The following is an 18,185-nucleotide window of genomic DNA, read 5'->3' on the forward strand; positions in this document are numbered from 1 at the left end:
CTCTTTCCCCAGCTTTCCCCCATTAACATCAGACAGGAGATGGAGAGGACTACAGGGCACTTTAAAAACACATGATGGTCAGAGGTGGTAGTAAAAGTTCGCTTAACTGCATTCTTCATAAAAACATCTTCAAAGCCCTCTCAGTGAATTTCATGAGCAAAACAGAACTAGGGCTGGGTTGTCACCAGTATGCAAATGACACTCAGCTCTATCTCACACTTCCAGCTGATCCCAGGGAGGCTGCAGAAATCCTGAACCAGTGCCTGAAGATACAATTTGAGTGGATGCAGGCTAATAAACTAAAGCTTAATTCTGACAAGATGAAAGTGCTACTGGTGGACAGATCTCACCCAGGATTTAGGATGTCACCTGTTTGAGATGGGATTGCACAGATCCAGGGTTTGGGAGTGCTTTTCACCCAAGCCTATTTCTGGATAAGCAGGTGGCAGCTGTGGCCAGAAGTGCCTTCTACCAGTTCCTGTGCAGAAAAGATCTGGCCACTGTGGTGCATGCTCTGGTTACATCTAGATTAGATTACTGCAATGTGCCTGCTCTGTATGGGGCTGTCCTTGAAAAGTGTGCAGAAATTTCCATTGGTACAGAATGCTGAAGTCAAGATGCTGACTGGAGTGGGTCATAGGGTCTGTATCACTCTAGCCTTGGCCTATCTACACTGGCTCCCAATTTGTTTCCAGGCACAATTCTAAGGTACTAGTCTTGACCTTCAAAGCCCTATATGGCTTGGGATAGCTGAAGGATCAACTAATCCCTTATGAAACTGCCAAACCATTACAGTCATCTTCAGAGGTGCCCTTGCCTTCCGAGATCAGGTGGGTAGCAACTTGGGAGACCGTCTTCTAGGTCATGGCCAATGTTCCCTCTAAGCTGTGGAGTCTTGTGAGCAAAAATTCTACTTTGTGAGCTACTGGCATTAAGGTTGTGAGCGAGCGATTTGGCTACTGCATACATTAGTTTGCTTTGGAGTCATCTTTCCTGAGCTAAGACAAAAATGTGTGAGCCGGAGGCTAAAAAACTGTGAGCTAGCTCACACTAACTCAGCTTAGAGGGAACACTGGTCATGGCACCAATACTCTGAAACACTCTAACCAGGGAGATTTGTCTGCTTTCTGTTGCCATCTTCTGTAAGCAGGTGAAGACTTTTTTGATTTGTTTTGCATTCCCGCAATGATCCCTCCTTCCTAACAACTGATTTGTGTTTTGTACATATTCTAATGGATTTACATGTTTTTAAACATTATGGATTAAGAACATAAGAGAATCCAATGTTGGATCAGGCCAATGGCCCATCCAGTCCTACACTCTGTCACATAGTTGCTAAAAATACCAGGAGGTCCAGCAGTGGGGCCAGGACACTAGAAGCCCTCCCACTGTTGCCCTCTGTCACGGTAGAGCCAGGGAGGCAGGCAGATAGGGGAAGTCACAATACAAGTCCCAAGGTCAGCCGGGAGAGCAGAGCATTAAACAAGTCCCAAAACACCAGACAAAGCCATAGTCAAACGTTACCAGAGATCAGAGTACAGGACGCAAAGCCAAGGGCGTGGTCAGGTTCAAAGCTGGAAGTCAGGAGCCAGAGCAGTCCAAACACAAGCCGAGTCCAAAAGCCACAGAGTCAAACAGGAATCAAGGTACAGAGCTTCTGGTTCTATGAGTGAGGTTGCCAGCACAAATTGCTCATGGCCAGAGGCCCTACTAAATAGTGCTCTGGCCCATTAACTCATTAGCACCTTTGTGCGAGGTCCTGGCTGCTTTTAAAACTCAGGGCTCAAGGATCTCCGCCCTTTTGAACGTGCTTCTTTTCATCGGCTAGCCAGCTCCTGACGTCTCTGATCCCTAAGCCTACTTACAGGTGGGGGAGATGCAGGTGGTGAGCTGCTTATGGCCTGCTCAATCCCAGGTGCAAACCGTCCTGTAGTTGATTCAGCTTGCTGTGTATCCTTTTCAATACTTACAGTAGGTGCAGATCCTGATGCTTCTTCAGCTCTTAAAGGCACTGAATCCTCCCCTCTTAGACTGTCAGGAGCTGGCTCTGGGGCTGAGTCAAGGGCAGGCATGACACCCTCCCCCAAGCATCAAGAATACAGTGCATCACTTGCCTCAGACTGAGAGTTCCTATCTATACCTTGTGGCTAATAGCCACTGATGGACCTCTGTTCCATGTGTTTATCCAATTCCCTCTTGAAGTTGTCCATGCTTGTAGCCACCACAATCTCCTGTGTCAGTGAATTCCATGTGTTAATCACTCTTTGGGTGAAGAAGTAGTTCCTTTTATCTGTTCTAACCCGACTGCTCAGCAATTTCATTGAGTGCCCACCAGTTCTTGTATTGTGAGAAAGGGAGAAAAGTACTTTTCTCTACCTACTCTATCCCATGCATAATCTTTTATCATTTTACTTGTCCTTTTCTGTGCTTTTTCCAATGCTATAATATCCTTTTTTGAGGTGTGGTGACCAGAACTGTTCACAGTATTCCAAATGAGGTCACACCATTGATTTATACAGTAGCATTATGATACTGGCTGATTTGTTTTCAGTTCCCTTCCTAATAATCCCCAGCATAGCGTTGGCCTTTTTTATTGCAGTTGAACACTGTCTTGGCCTTTTCAGTGAGTTATCTACTATGGCTCCAAGATCTCTCTCTTGGTCAGTCTCTGCCAGTTTGGACCCCATCAACGTGTATTTATAGTTAGGATTTGGCTCCAATGTGCATCACTTTGCACTTGGACACATTGAACACCATTTGCCATGCTGACGCCCACTTGCCCATCCTTGACAGATCCCTTTGGAGTGCCTCACAATCCTCCCTGGTTATCACCACCCTGAACAATTTTGCATCATCGATAAATTTAGCCACTTCACTGCTTACTCCCATCTCCAAATCATTAATGAACAAGTTAAAAAGCATCAGACCCAGTACTGATCCCTGCAGTACCCCACTGCTTACCACCCTTCACTGAGAAAATTGCCCATTTATACTCATTCTCTGTTTCCTATTAATTAGCCAGTTTTTGATCCACAAGAGGACTTGTCCTCTTATCCCTTGACTGCTGAGTTTATTTAGGAGCCTTTGACAAGGAACTTTATCAAAAGCTTTCTGGAAGTCAAGGTAAACAACATCTATTGGGTCCCCCTTGTCCACATGTTTGTTCACTCCCTCAAAGAACACTAACAGGTTAGTGAGACAAGATCTTCCCTTACAGATCCCATGCTGAGTCTGCCTCAATAGTTGTTGTTCATCAATGTGCCTACTAATTCTTTCCTTAATAACAGTTTCTACCAACTTACCTGGTATCGACGTCAGACTGACAGGCCTGTAATTTCCTGGATCTCCTCTGGAACCCTTTTTAAAGATGGGAGTGACATTAGCTACCTTCCAGTCCTCAGGAATGGAGGCAGATTTTAAGGAAAGATTACATATTTTTGTCAGGAGATCTACAAGTTCACAATTGAGTTCTTTCACAACTTTTGGATGTATGCCATCCAAGCCTGGTGATTTATCAGTTTTTAAGTTGTCTATCAGTCGTAGATATGCCCTAGGTTGTTTTAATGAGGTATGTTTGGGACGGCAATTTATTTTAATTATTTTATAATATACTTTTTCATTTTATGTTTAAATTGTTACCTGCCTTGGTGACCCTTATAAGGGCAGAAAGATGGTATATAAAGCTTTTATTTTTTTAAGAATTCAACACTACATACTCAGCCGACACTTCTGGCAAAAGTTTGTTTCAATTAAAGTCACAATAGGCTTAATAAATCTGGAATTTTCTATAAAGGCTTTAAAAGTACTAATTCACCCGCAAGAACCTTTGTGAGTGGCAAGCTGAAGTCCTCACAGTCACAAGGGATACTTGTTGTCACTTTGAATGATTAAATTTAAATTTGGAAAAGAAAGAAATACCGTTGCACCGTGATATGTTTACTTGTAGCTTTTAAAAATAAATGTTAGTATAAAATCATAAATAAATACTGGCCTAACGTAGCTCATGTTAACATAGATCTACTTTCCCTTTTAGTTAACCTCGAAACTTAAAAAAAACCCTTGTACACCACACATTTTAGCACATTGATTTAAGTCAGCTTTGTAACTTCTTCCTATTGCCCAATAATTTCCACTGATGTTTTTCAGGCAAATTTCTGTTCTGTATTCGTTATTATCATTTTAGGAATCTCAATATACTGATACATAGTTGACTTTGGGTTACTTATCAGCATCATTTTTTTTTATAAGCCAGAGGTGTGTTAACAAGTGTCATACATTCCTGTGGTTCGATTACACTGAAGCTCATTCCTATGTACAAGACCACACATCTAGACTGTCAAATACATTTGTAGCCACTGTCTCCGTAAGGGGAAAAGTGATTTGATTGCTTAGGCACAACCACAATGTAATTATTTATTTATTTATTTTCCAAATTTATACCCCGCCCCCTCTGCCAAAGCAGGCTCAGGGAGGCTTACATAAAAATAAATACATAAATAACAATTACATTACCATAAAACATCTAAAAACAGTTCATTATAAAACAGTGCAGTATCATAAAGTGCTAGCAGTGTTGTTTCATAGTGATGGTGTTACCATATAAGTGCATTCAATAGATTATCTAGATGTTCAACTCGCTGATCTTCCCCAGATATAATCGGCAGCATAGGCTGTCAATAGCAAACCAAGGGCCAGGGCTCTACAAATTCCAGTTGTTGTTGATAATGGTGGTGGCTCCTAATTGAAGGCTTGGTGGAAAAGCGCTGTCTTGCAGGCCCTGCAGAACTGTAAAAGGTCCCGCAGGGCCCTGATCTCTTCTGGGAGCTCGTTTCACCAGTATGGAGCCGCCACCAAAAAAGCCCTGGCCCTGGTTGCAGCCAGCCTGGCACCCTTGGGGCCTGGGAGGGCCAGTCAGTTTTGTGACCTTGACTGTAGTGCTCTCTGGGGTATATATACATATAGTTCAAACTATTTGATTTGCCCAGCAATTTAGATAAGGGCTTATACCAAGCCAACACATTGCAAACCATTTAGTAGTATCTGAAGACTGGCTTTTGTACTTAGTTTTGAATTGTGTTGAAAATCACATACTAATGATCGATACTACCCCATCCTCACAAACCTGCAGAAGCTGGTTATCTTGAGCAATCGTAGCATGAAGTCCTCTAATCCCTAAATAGGGGAAGAGGCACAACTAAACGTCACCTTCTACCTTTTTCTTTACACTAGTCTGATCCTTTAGTTGCTAAGATTAGTGCATGGAGACAGGGTTTGAAAAGGATCGTCCTTGGAATGATATGATGAAGAAATTAAAAGGTTCCTTTTCTCTATATTTGAAGCTCCTGGATCAGAGATGTCCCAGGAAAAGGAGGAAAAACACAAGTATGGATTCATGATACTACTTTGCATTAGAAGGCCTAGTGCATTAACATAAGAAGTAACCCCAAACAACTTCTCAATGGGAATTGCTCAACTGTGAACATCATGCAAATCCCACACATTTGAATACGGGTTGAGCAAGAGAAGTTCTTTGTCAGTGGCACTAACAGCTCATTATACAGAACACTAGGAGCACCCACAGTCCAGATCATGGGGATGGTGCTGAGGGTGTATTGCAGTGCTGCGATAGGGAAAGCAGCTCTACTTGTTAGTTTAATGGTATGTGATTTAATTAGGCTTTTACAACTGAACATTTCTAACCTCTCCTCATCCTGCTTTAATCCAAACCTAGAAGGGCTAAATTAACATTTGAAATTAAATTAGCATTTGAAGTAAAAGGCAGCCTGGGAAGGAGAGGAGCTCTTGTCTGAGCAGCTCCCTTTCGGCAATACCTATTGTTAACCAACCAGAGGCTGACTCACTCGTCCTCCTTTATTGATTAGCTCCAAATCAGTGTGATTGGCTCCAGGGTGTGTGGGGGGTGGAGTTTTGGCCCAGTCTATTTGTTTAGGGTTCCTATGAGAAGGCCCCACTCCACTACCAAAGTGTCCCAACTCCAGTGACAAAGGAATAAACAGACAAGAGAATAAACAGGTAAGGTTTTCTGGACGACAGCCTACTAGCATGAGATGGACTTCACCGGTCAAGGTCAGGGAAGAATGTGTTTGGCAGAAGATTCATCAGCTTTAAACTGACACCACAAGGGGAAGAAAATGACCAACATAGGGGTTTAAATGAAGGGGAGCAGTGACCCACCTGGGAGGATGGGACTAATGGAGCCAAAGGTGCGGGGCTTCAGGTATCTACGTACCAATTCTCAAACTTTCGGTAATAAGAAAGAGAAGCTTGAGCTTCTAATGCAGACAGAAGGATATGATTTAGTAGGCATTACAGAGACTTGGTGGGATGATTCACATGACTGAAATGTAGTAGTGGATGGATACGAGTTGTTCAAGAAAAACCAAAATGGTTGAAGAGGAGGCAGAGTGGCGCTGTATGTGAAGAGAGGGCTTCTTTGTCAGGAAGTACTGCAGGAGGAGGATGACAACCCAGTGGAAAGTATCTGGGTGAAGATAAGGGAAAGAAGGACAAACAGTATTGTGGTTGGAGTCTGCTACAGACCTCCTGACCAGGATGAGGAGGTGGATGCTGCCCTCCTGAAACAGCTTGACAGGATATCCAAACAACATGACCTGGTAGTCATGGGTGACTTCAACTTCCCTGATGTGTGCTAGGAGACAAACTCTGCAAAGTGTCCACAGTCACACAACTTCCTGACCTGTCTGGATGACAACTTCCTTCATTAAATGGTGGAGGAAGTTACAAGGGGCTTAGTCATATTCAGCTTAATATTGACCAACAGGCAATCGATGGTAGATGGAGTGAAGGTGGTGGGGACCTTAAGGGGAAGTGACCATGTCCTGCTAGAATTCCTTTTGCTGTGGGGGATCAAGGAAGTTTGTAACCACATACATAAGTTAGATTTCAGTAAGGCAGACTTACTCAGAGGTATGATGAGAATTATTCCATGGGCAAGACTGCTGGAAAGGAAGGGAGCAGATGAAGGGTGGGCTCTCCTAAAACAAAAGCTTTTACAAGCTCAAGCTGTCACTATTCCAACAAGAAGGAAACATGGTAAGGGATCCAAGAAGCCAAGGTGGATGAACAGAGAACTGCGTGATGTGCTAAGGGAGAAAAAGGAAATGTTCAAGAAATGGAGGCAAGGACATACCTCTAAAGAAGTGTATGTGCAGGTTGCTAGGCACTGTAGGTCAGCCATCAGAGAGGCCAAAGCTCACAGTGAGCAAAGCTGGCCAGGGACGCTCGCTACAACAACAAACCCTTCTTCAGATATGTGAGGAACAAACACAAGATAAAAGAGGTGATGGGCCCGCTGTTGGGGAGGACATGGAGAAACAGAGGACAGAGAGAAAGCAGAAAGGCTCAATGCCTATTTTGCCTCAGTTTTTTCCCTGAAGAAAACAACAGGCTCATCTAGAGATGGCAGCAGGCAAATCACAACATCTGAGCTGCTGGTTGACATGGACAGAGAGGTTGCTGAGAAGCACCTGGCTGCACTGAATGTGTACAAATCCCCAGGGCCAGATGGCATGCACCCAAGACTGCTCAAAGAAATTTCTAAAGAGCTTGGAGAGCCTTTGTCCATCATCTTCCAGACCTCTTGGAAGATGGGAGACGTGCCACAAGACTGGAGGACAAATGTTATCCCAATTTTCAAAAAAAGGAAGGAGGGAAGACCCAGGAAACTACAGGACAGTCAGTTTGACCACTATTCCAGGGAAGATACTGGAGCAGATTTTAAAGGGATCAATCTGGAAGCAGCTAAAGGACAACTTGATCCGGGGAAGTTAGCACAGATTTGTCCCCAAAAGGTCTTGCCAGACTAACCTCATTTCCTTCTTTGATCAAGTGACAAGCTTACTGGATCAAGGGAATGCTCTTGATGTTCTTTACCTGGATTTCAGTAAAGCTTTTGATAGGGTTCCCCATGATGTTCTGATGGGTACACTAAAGGGCTGTGGACTGGACCTTATGAGGAAAGGCTGAGGGACTTGGGACTGTTTAGTCTGGAGAAGAGGAGGTTGAGGGGGATTACTCTCTTGAAGTATTTGAAGGGCTGTCACTTAGAAGAGAGCAGGGAGCTATTCCTGTTGGAAGCAGAGGATAGGACTTGCAATTATGGGTTTAAATTAAGGGTGGGAAGTATCGGCTGTATATTAGGAAAAACGTTTTTACAGTAAGCGTAGTTCAGCAGTAGAATCAGCTGCCTAGGGAGGTGGTGAGCTCCCCCTTACTGGCAGTCTTCAAGCGATGGCTGGATGCTCTAGGCTGATCCTGCATTAAGCAGGGGGTTGGACTAGATGGCCTGATTGAAAGTGATTGGATTTCTAGATATTCTCAGTGATGTGGCACTTGGGTCTCGAACTGCCGAACTACAGACCTTCTGGTCTGCAGCTCAGCATCTTAACCTCTGAGCCACCACAGCCCCTAAGATTTAATAAACCTGCTCAAAATCTTGAGTTAATTTTTGCAGCTGGTCAATCTGACTTTTCCTGCCAAGAGCGCTACCATGAATTCTTCATCAACCTGCAAAAAGTAAATTATTTATCTTGGAAGCAAGTTTCCTGTCTGGAAACAAAAGGAAGAGCTAGTGCTTCACCCCTTGCTGTACATTAACATTCCAGCAGGACTCATCTATGCTCTGTCTTCTCTATCCAGTGACAAAATAAATTATCTCTTGGGAGAGTGATATCTGACCCTGGAGTCATTGTTTCGTCTTAGGATGCTTTAAATTTATTCTGTGCTGGAAGAGTCACAGGGTTCACCTGATGAAATGATGCAAGAACTATAGGCACATGAGGAAAACAGATGAAACTTATCCATTATATATTTAAGGCAGGAAGAAGACTCACTGTAACTTCAAATTCCTTCCTTCCAAAGTAACTCCAAGCCAGATATGATGTCCAATGGGAGTTGGTTCATTTGCTTTACCTGGCTGAGAGTTCAAATTCCTCTATCTAGATGTTGCCGAAAAGTATGGCTGACAATTTTGCCCAATGCATAGTAATAATCTCATTAAATCCTCCTTCTGATATCTCTCTCCCTTAAAAAATCTATTTTTAAAAATAGCTACAGTTGTGACAAGAATCAAATTTGTGATTTGGCTAAATTAATTCTGAATGTTGCCAGATCATGAAAAACACTAATTTGGGGAGAAAATCCTTAAACAATTTATTTATTTTTATTACATTTATACCCCGCCCTTCCCACGAACGGGAAGATGGAAACGCTAATTGAGCTTCACAAAGAGGGAATTCCCCTTAGGACTATATCATGAAACAGAATAGGAATTTTATTAGGAGTGCTGGAACTTCAGGCGAAGCTGAAACCTTTTTAGCTGCATTATTTCATTTTAATGGCGTTTTTTGAAAACCACATAGAGTGATGTTTCTGATGAAAAGATGACATACAAAAGTAAATACATCATGTATGGATCAAATGCAACATAAGAGAAGAAGAAAAAGAGAAGAGATTGGATTTTTACCCCGCCCTTCACTACCCAAAGGTGTCTCAGAGCGGCTTACAAACTCCTTTCCCTTCCCCTCCCCACAACAGACACCCTGTGAGGTAGGTGGGGCTGAGAGAACTCTTGACAGAAACTGCTCTTTTTCAAGAACAGCTGTGCCAGAGTTATGGCTTGCCCAAGGTCATCCAGCCAGGTGCAAGTGGAGGAGTGGGGAATCAAACCCGGTTCTCCCAGATTAGAGTTCGCGCACTTAACCACTACACCAAACTGGCCCTGCTGGATCAACCTAGTAGCCTATCTAGTCTAGCATCCTGTCTCACACAGTGGCCAAACAGTTACTCCAGAGAGCCAACAACACGACATAAAAGCTGAGGCCTTCCCCTGATGTTGTCTCCTGGAACTGATATTCAGAGCTCTACATTTATCTTAGTAAATTAGCTTTTCTTATTGTAATAATATTTGAGGATTTTATTATTAATTTCAGCCATTCATATTAATTAGGCTTTTTTCTGCACAAAAGAACACTCTTTTGTGTGTAGACTTCCTGCAGGAGCGTTTTAATATCTAGCATTTTCAGAGCATATATCTATGAGAGAGAGATGTACACATCAATTCATTTCTCCATGTCTGAATTATGCTCTAAGCACAGAACCTCCAATGAGGCATTCCTTAAATGTAATGGATCCCACAGTCTGTGACAGTGCTGGCTTCACAGACCACTATGATAACGTGACTTAGCTTCTTACATAACCCCTGTAACCATGTCATTAAATTCAGAATCATAAATAAGTGTTTTGAGCAAATTGTCCTCATGGGCTATATAAGATGTTAAATTGTTTTGTAAAAACAGTAGAGCGCATTTCCAGTACGTGAATTCAATATGAGCTCACTGAAGATACCACTTAAAGTCCTAATTCAACTTCATCACTAGGAGAGCTAACTTCATATTTTACAATAATCGCAAGACTAAATCTATGGAGATTTCCCATTAACTCAGCTCTTTACTCTAAAGCATCTGGGAAATTGCCTCATCTAAAGTCATTGGCACTGTGACCATGGGATTAAGGGTTTAGGCAGGGTTCTAGAAAATAAAAACCATTAAAATTTCCCTATGAACTATTTCAATTGCTCAAGGTTTAGTAGTTGACTGTGGGGTAAAATCCTCTTTATTTAAAACTAGGAATAAGGCCCGTTGTGGAAATAAATACAATGAGCTCTACCAAGAGGCTCTGGGAGAGTGCCCTGGCCTTGGGCACTCAGCATCAATTTGCTGTGGCGATCTCAGCAGGGTATAATGACAGAGAGTCCACCATTTTCTCCTGGGGAACTCATCTCTGCCATCTGAAGAGCAGTTGTAATTCTGCGTGATCTCCATCCCTCTGCTGGAGACTGGCAACAATGGTTCCCCATGGGGGAATGGCTGGCTTGGAGGGTGGGGTCCATGGCATTGCACCTGTCTGAGTTGCCACCCCTCCTCAAACCTCACCCTCTCCAGGCTGCACCCCTCAGATCTCCAGGAATTTCCCACCTGGAGTTGGCAACCTTATCTCCCTCCCAGACAACCATCAACCTACCGTTATCTGCCCCCTGGCTTCAGCTTTCCATCTCCTCCCCCTCCCTCCGAGAGAGCAGGTGTAATTCTGAGTGTTCTCCAGCCCCCACCTGGAGATTGGCAACAATGGTTCCCCATGAGGGATGGCTGGCTTGGAGGGTGGGGTCCATGGCATTGCACCTGTCTGAGTTGCCACCCCTCCTCAAACCTCACCCTCTCCAGGCTGCACCCCTCAGATCTCCAGGAATTTCCCACCTGGAGTTGGCAACCTCATCAGGACTGGCCCCAATGAGTTTTCTCCCAAAGGCAAAAATAGGTGCAGATAGGGCCTTTTACTGACAGAACCTGGTTGCCTAGCTACAGGCACTGAGGAGAAAGTACAGTGGGCGGTGGAGGGGGTTATGCTGAAAGTCCTTTTTTTTTTAACTGACAGAAGTTGGTTGCTGCCAAGAGCCACTGAGGGGACAGTTAGTCACAGTTAGGCCCACACAGGAGCCAAGAGAAATGTCTTCCTCAGGAGACAGTCTGGCTTTCCAGGAGCCGCAGCTCGTTTCCTCCAGGCCAGACCCTCCCTGGCGCTGCCGCTGAAGGAAGGCGGGGGAACCGTTTAAAGGTGCTGGGCAGCCTTCTCTGAGGTGCAGCTACTGAGCTATCGCCCTGATAAAGCGCCAGCTTTGCGGCCAAGGGAAAGGGGCCATGAGGGGCAGTGAAGGTGAGTGCTTTCCCTGCTAGCTGCCGCTCGCTAGGTCTGCCTCCTTCTCCCCCTTGGAGGGGTTGCTGCTCCCTCAGCAGAGCATCCATCCCCTTCGCCGGCTTCCTCCAGACTGAGAACGAAATGCTGGCTGCCAGCTCAGTGGGCGGGGCTGAGCCAACGCAGCGAGGCGATGCAGCCAGGGGATTGGGAGTCCGGAAGACGGGCAGCTGAGCAGGCGAAAGGCTGTGGAAGCGTGTACAGGAATCACACAAACTCTTTTATATATAAGGAGAGATTTTTATAACTTGATTTTCATCTGAAGTTCTCGAGTACCAGATTAAGCATTCCAATTAATACTACAATTACAAACTTAAAAACAATGTATATAATTACACATCACACAGCTATCAAAACGAACACATTAATCCAACAGTTACAGCAAACCACAGTACACTGTAAATGGCCTTAATCACAAGGTAAACATCAGCACTTTTAATTTAGAACAGAAGCAAACTGAATTACTGGCTTTCAAATAATATAGAATGGGTTCTCAGAAGATAAGAGCAGAAATTAATCTGGCTGTTGCAGTGGGATGTATTGCAGCATCCAAACTGTCCTCAAGTATTGTTCCACATAGTGCATTGCAGTAAGCCATCTGGGAGGTTACTAGGGCATGTATCATAGAGGACAGATCCCTCTGATTTAGCACAGGGTATAACTGGTGAACTGACTACTGTAAATGTGCTCATGGCCAAAGCTTCAACCTGGCCCTCTAACAGAAGGTCCAAAACTATGAAGCCCATCTTTGGACCCAATCCAGAACAGGCATTTCCATTACCTGCCCAAACGATAAGCAACTCAGTCTTGTCAAAACTGAATATACAGATGAAAAATCCTATTTATTACTTATCACAGACCCGTCTCACCGAAATCCACATGGGTTTTACATTCTCATGACATTTCGTTCCCTGAAAAATATCTCTGAATTAGCCTACTGGCTTTCTGTAAACACCCTGGATCAAGATTCAGGATACCTGCATTCTTTCTATTTTATCTAACACAAACTTGCAAACTTATAGTGGAATTTTAAACAAGGCTATACCCTTTTCAGCTTATTGACTTCAACTGTTTGGTATTTTGTGCAAAACTGATTTGTAGATGTAGTGCCAAATGAGGACTCTCCAGAAATTATTCTTTTATAGATATTTTAGGAAGTACATTAATTTTGGATGGTCATCTTATAGTCTTTGTGGTAGAATCCATTTCTGCCTATGCTATTCCACTGTAATAATATATATGCATTATCGCAGTTAGAGAAAGAAGACCATACAAGTATTAATTTAATTTTACAAAATGTTAAATATGCACTGGAAACTGTTTTCCACATCTAATTGTTAGAGCAAAGAAGAGCTGTATACAAAATATAATAAATCAGCCTATTATATGAAGCACAGGGGAACTTTCATAAACTCACTATCAATAGTATTGGCTGGTGAAACTTGCTGGAGCTGCCCCCCCAGCGATAGCCAAAAGAGCAACAAAAAGAGTAATGTACTTAGTAGTCATGAGGTTTAAGGAAATGAATTGAGAAGAAGTTGCCAGCAGACAGCAATGACTAAATGTTGTCTCTGTGTTCCTGAATCTATGGTGGTCCAGACTACTTTGGATTTCTAGCCACGTGGATGCTACTAATCAAGGTTCTAGTTTTATCTCTGACTAACCTTCATACCATAGAGAGAGAGTCGAAGGGCAATTGGCTAATCAAAGGGCAATTCAAATAAACATGCATGTGCACAAATATGTGGTAATCAATTTTATAAGAATTTACCCTTTGTGTCCTAATCACTGGCAACTTCAGCAGATCATGTAACAATTTACACTTCCTCCTTCATAATGAGATCTCACATGTCTAGTCTATCTTTTCTGGAAATGAAGATATAATTTGCTTATAGAACAAATATGGTGACAGGGCAGCATGAGCTGCCCCTTAAACTAAATTCAAGCACTTTTGTAAACTGCCCCCCCCATTTCATATTTTTAAAGCTTCTATCCCTTGTAGTGGTTAATTTCTTCCCAAAGAAATTCCTTTTTTGAAATATTGCCCTCCCTCTCCTTTTGTGTCTGCACAACCTGAGTGGCATTTCTTCCCTTAGGCAGTAAAAACAAGCAGTCTGGTAAGCAGAGCAGGGTGCCAGAACTCTTAGAACAAATAGTCACTGACACTGAATTTAATTATGACTTCAAAGGACCATCTTATAACCACCCGTTTCCACCTTACAGTTGAGGGGTTCAGGTGGGAACATTACCCACAAAGAACCCATAGGATCCTAATCCCTTGGAATAGGTCAGCCAGTCTCATGAAAGGGTGTTAAGATTTTTAAATAGTTATAAAAAGACAAGAATATCAACATAAGAACGTAAGAGATGCCAATGTTGGATCAGGACAAAGGCCCATCCAGTCCAACACTCTGTGCCACACAGTGGCCAGAAAAACCAGGTGCCCTCAGGAGGTCCACCAGTGGGGCCAGGATATTAGAAGCCCTCCCACTGTTGACCCCCCCCCCAAAGCACCAAGAACACAGAGCATCACTTGCCCCAGAGTCCCTATCTCTACCTTGTGGCTAATAGCCACTGATGGACCTCTGCTCCATATGTTTATCCAATTCCCTTTTGAAGCCGTCCATGCTTGTAGCCGCCACCACTTCCTGTGGCAGTGAATTCCATGTGTTAATCACTCTTTGGGTGAAGAAGTTCTTCCTTTTATCCGTTCTAGCCCGACTACTCAGCAATTTCATTGAGTGCCCACGAGTTCTTGTATTGTGAGAAAGGGAGAAAACTATCTCTTTCTCTACCTGCTCTATCCCATGTATAATCTTATAAACCTCAATCATGTCGCCCCTCGGCCGTCGTTTCTCCAAGCTAAAGAGCCCTAAGTGCTTTAACCTTTCCTCATAGGGAAACTGTTCCAACCCTTTTATCATTCGAGTTGCCCTTTTCTGCACTTTTCCCAAAGCCATAATATCCTTTTTAAGGTGTGGTGACCAGAACTGCACACAGTATTCCAAATGAGGTTGCACCATTGATTTATATAGGGGCATTATGATATTGGCTGATCTGTTTACAATACCCTTCCTAATAATCCCCAGCATAGCATTGGCCTTCTTTATTGCAGTCACACACTGTCTCGACATTTTCAGTGAGTTATCCACTACAACTCCAAGATCTCTCTCTTGCTCAGTCTCTGCCAGTTCAGACCCCATCAATGTGTATTTATATTTAGGATTTTTGGCTCCAATGTGCATCACCTTGCACTTGGCCACATTGAACCCCATTTGCCATGTTGACGCCCACTTGCCCATCTTTGACAGATCCCTTTGGAGTGCCTCACAATCCTCACTGGTTTTCACCACCTTGAACAACTTTGTATCATCCGCAAATTTAGCCACTTCACTGCTTACTCCCATCTCCAAATCATTAATGAACAAGTTAAAAAGCAGTGGACCAAGTACTGATCCCTGCGGTACCCCACTGCTTACCACCCTCCACTGGGAAAATTGCCCATTTATACTCACTCTCTGTTTTCTATTAATTAGCCAGTTTTTGATCCATAAAAGGACTTGTCCTTTTATCCCATGATTTTTGAGCTTACTTAGGAGCCTTTGATGAGGAACTTTATCAAAAGCTTTCTGGAAGTCAAGGTAAACAATATCTATTGGATCCCCCTTGTCCACATGTTTGTTCACCCCCTCAAAGAACATTAACAGGTTAGTGAGACAAGATCTTCCCTTACAGAACCCATGTTGAGTCTGCCTCAATAGGTTTTGTTCATCTATGTGCCTACTAATTCTTTCCTTAATAATGGTTTCCACCATTTTACCCGGTATCGACGTCAGACTGACTGGCCTGTAATTTCCCGGATCTCCTCTGGAACCCTTTTTAAAGATGGGAGTGACATTAGCTACTTTCCAGTCCTCAGGAATGGAGGAAGATTTTAAGGAAAGATTACATATTTTTGTAAGGAGATCCAGAAGATCACATTTGAGTTCTTTCAGAACTCTCAGATGTATGCCATCTGGGCCTGGTGATTTATCAGTTTTTAAGTTGTCTATCAGTTTTAGGACCTTCTCTTTCGTCACCTCAATCTGACTCAGGTCTTTTAACACCCCTCCTGAAATCAGCGGTACAGGAGTGGGCAAGCACTTCTCATCTTTCACAATGAAGACAGAGGCAAAAAATGCATTTTGCTTCTCAGCTATTTCCCTATCATCCTTCAGTACTCGTTTTACCCCTTGGTCATCCAAGGGCCCCACTGCCTCCCTGGCTGGTTTCCTGCTTCTAATGTATTTGAAGAAAGTTTTATTGTTGGTTTTTACGTTTTTTGCTATATGCTCCTCATATTCCCTTTTTGCCTGCCTGACCACAGACTTGCATTTTATTTGCCACAGCCTGTGTTCCGTTTTATCAGCCTTACTGTGACTAGCTTTCCACTGCTTAAAGGAATCCTTTTTACCATGCAGGCTTTTTCCTGTATCCTTTGCCTTTCTTCATCTTTCTTCCCTCCTGCTGGTGTTGCTGAAGGGCTTCTTATTCTCTCATGAACTGGGCCCTGGACCTAAGCAAGAGGACCCTGGGGAGAAAGTAACTGCAGGGATGCAGGAATTAAGTTTTGTTTAAGGAAGTAAAAGCTGGATTGGGTTTACTGTTCTTTTGTTTATTTTCCTTGAGTAGGGTTTGCATAAAAATTGCGTTTTCTTCTAAGATAATGTTTCAGCATACAATCCCTATCCTCCTTTCACACCTGAGTAAACTCTTTATAATATGTTTTTAACATGTTGTCTTTTTAACTGATTAAGGAGTATAGGGTGTTCTTGCTCAGTACAATCTTTAAGCAAGGATATTTTTCAGGCAAATCAAGGGTTAATCTTTGCCTGTGATACTTTTTGTCTCTTTTGCTAGCTTAATCAGCACTAGCTAGGCTACTGTCAAACCTTGCTATGCTATGCTAGCTGGGGTTGCCATAAGGGTTGGGGGGAGGGCATTCCCCCAATCCCCAGCCCTTGAGAAACCAAGAAGTGGGGGGAATGGCTGGAAAATTCCTCCTACTGACTGCCTGCAATTTCTGCATGTATCCCTGCTTGCTTTTCCAGGGGAAGGTAGCCTTGAGCACATTCTTGTACCATCTCGGACTCTAGATTACCAGGACATATATCTCACCTGGTTGGCATGGCAATAAGGTGCAGTGTGGATGTGACATATCCTTGGTGGCTGGGTGGAATTTTCTATAATAAGATTGTACCTGCCAAAAGACTTCAGTTCTAACACAATGACTTTTGGATTTTGCATATGCTCTAATAAAAGTATCACTGCCAAAGTGAGAGTTATTGAGTGTAACGGTACCGGGGTCTGAAAACTACAAAGGCTTGGGTAAGTTTCAGTCAGGTTGTTCCTATGTTCACTTTCTGTGTTTAAAACCTAAACACCAGTGCTGGGGGCAGTTACCTTTTCCCCTTCCCTGTCTCCCATTATCTTGAACTCCCAGTTTTGTCACAGTGAGACAAATCTGTTTTAAAATGCAAAGGAAAAATGCTAAGGGGTGAAAGACATGGAAAGAAAATTGTATAACAGGACAAAATAAAAAGATGCGAACACTACACTGAAGAACTATACAGATGGATGACAGATTCCTTTGAAGAAGAATCTTTTGAAGAACATCCTACAGTTTTCGAATGGGGAGTGAAAGCTGCACTGAGAGCAATTGGGAGAAACAAATCATCAGGAGTAGATGGGATATCAACAGAGCTATTCCAAACCATCAAAATTTTAACAAGAATATGCCAACAAATGTGGAAAACCAAGCAACAACCCACAGACTGGAAATGTTCAATCTACATTTGAAAAAGGAGATGTCAAAGACCGCAGCAACAATTGGACAATCACATTAATTTCTCATGCGAGGAAAGTGATGCTCAAAATCTTACAACAAAGATTATTACAATATATGGAACAAGAAATGCCAGATGTTCAAGCTGCATTTGGAAAAAGAAGAGACATTAAAGATCATATTGCAAATTACATTAGTTACTGGAGCCATAGATTACAGCAAAGCTTTTGACTGTGTGGATCATGAAAAGTTATGATTGGTTTTAAAAGAAATGGGCATGTCACAACATCTGATTTGTTTGATGGCAATCTGTACTAGGGAAAAGAGGCTACTGTCAGGACAGGATATAGAAAAACAAAATGGTTTCCAATTGGCAAAGGTATCAGACAAGGATGCATTTTATCACCCTATTTCGGGGTGGCATTTTATCGTCCTATTTCGGGGCGGCTTGTGCAGCTCCCAGCAGAGCGGCTGGAGAAGCAAAGGGGAGACATGCCTCCCCAATTGGTCTTCCCTTCCCCAGCGAGTGTTCTCCTCCCGTGGTAGGCTTGGTAGAAATTTTCAAAAAATC

General features: G+C 43.0%; 1 protein-coding gene across 1 annotated transcript in view; it reads right to left on the reverse strand.

Annotated features, from left to right (window-relative positions):
* Window positions 1-18,185, reverse strand: part of XRCC4 (X-ray repair complementing defective repair in Chinese hamster cells 4) — a 185,517-nt gene that overhangs the window by 4,928 nt on the left and 162,404 nt on the right. The window lies entirely within an intron of this gene.

This window comes from Gekko japonicus, unplaced genomic scaffold (assembly GCF_001447785.1).
Source record: "Gekko japonicus isolate JY-2015 unplaced genomic scaffold, Gekko_japonicus_V1.1 scaffold172, whole genome shotgun sequence".
Classification (NCBI taxonomy): domain Eukaryota; kingdom Metazoa; phylum Chordata; class Lepidosauria; order Squamata; family Gekkonidae; genus Gekko; species Gekko japonicus.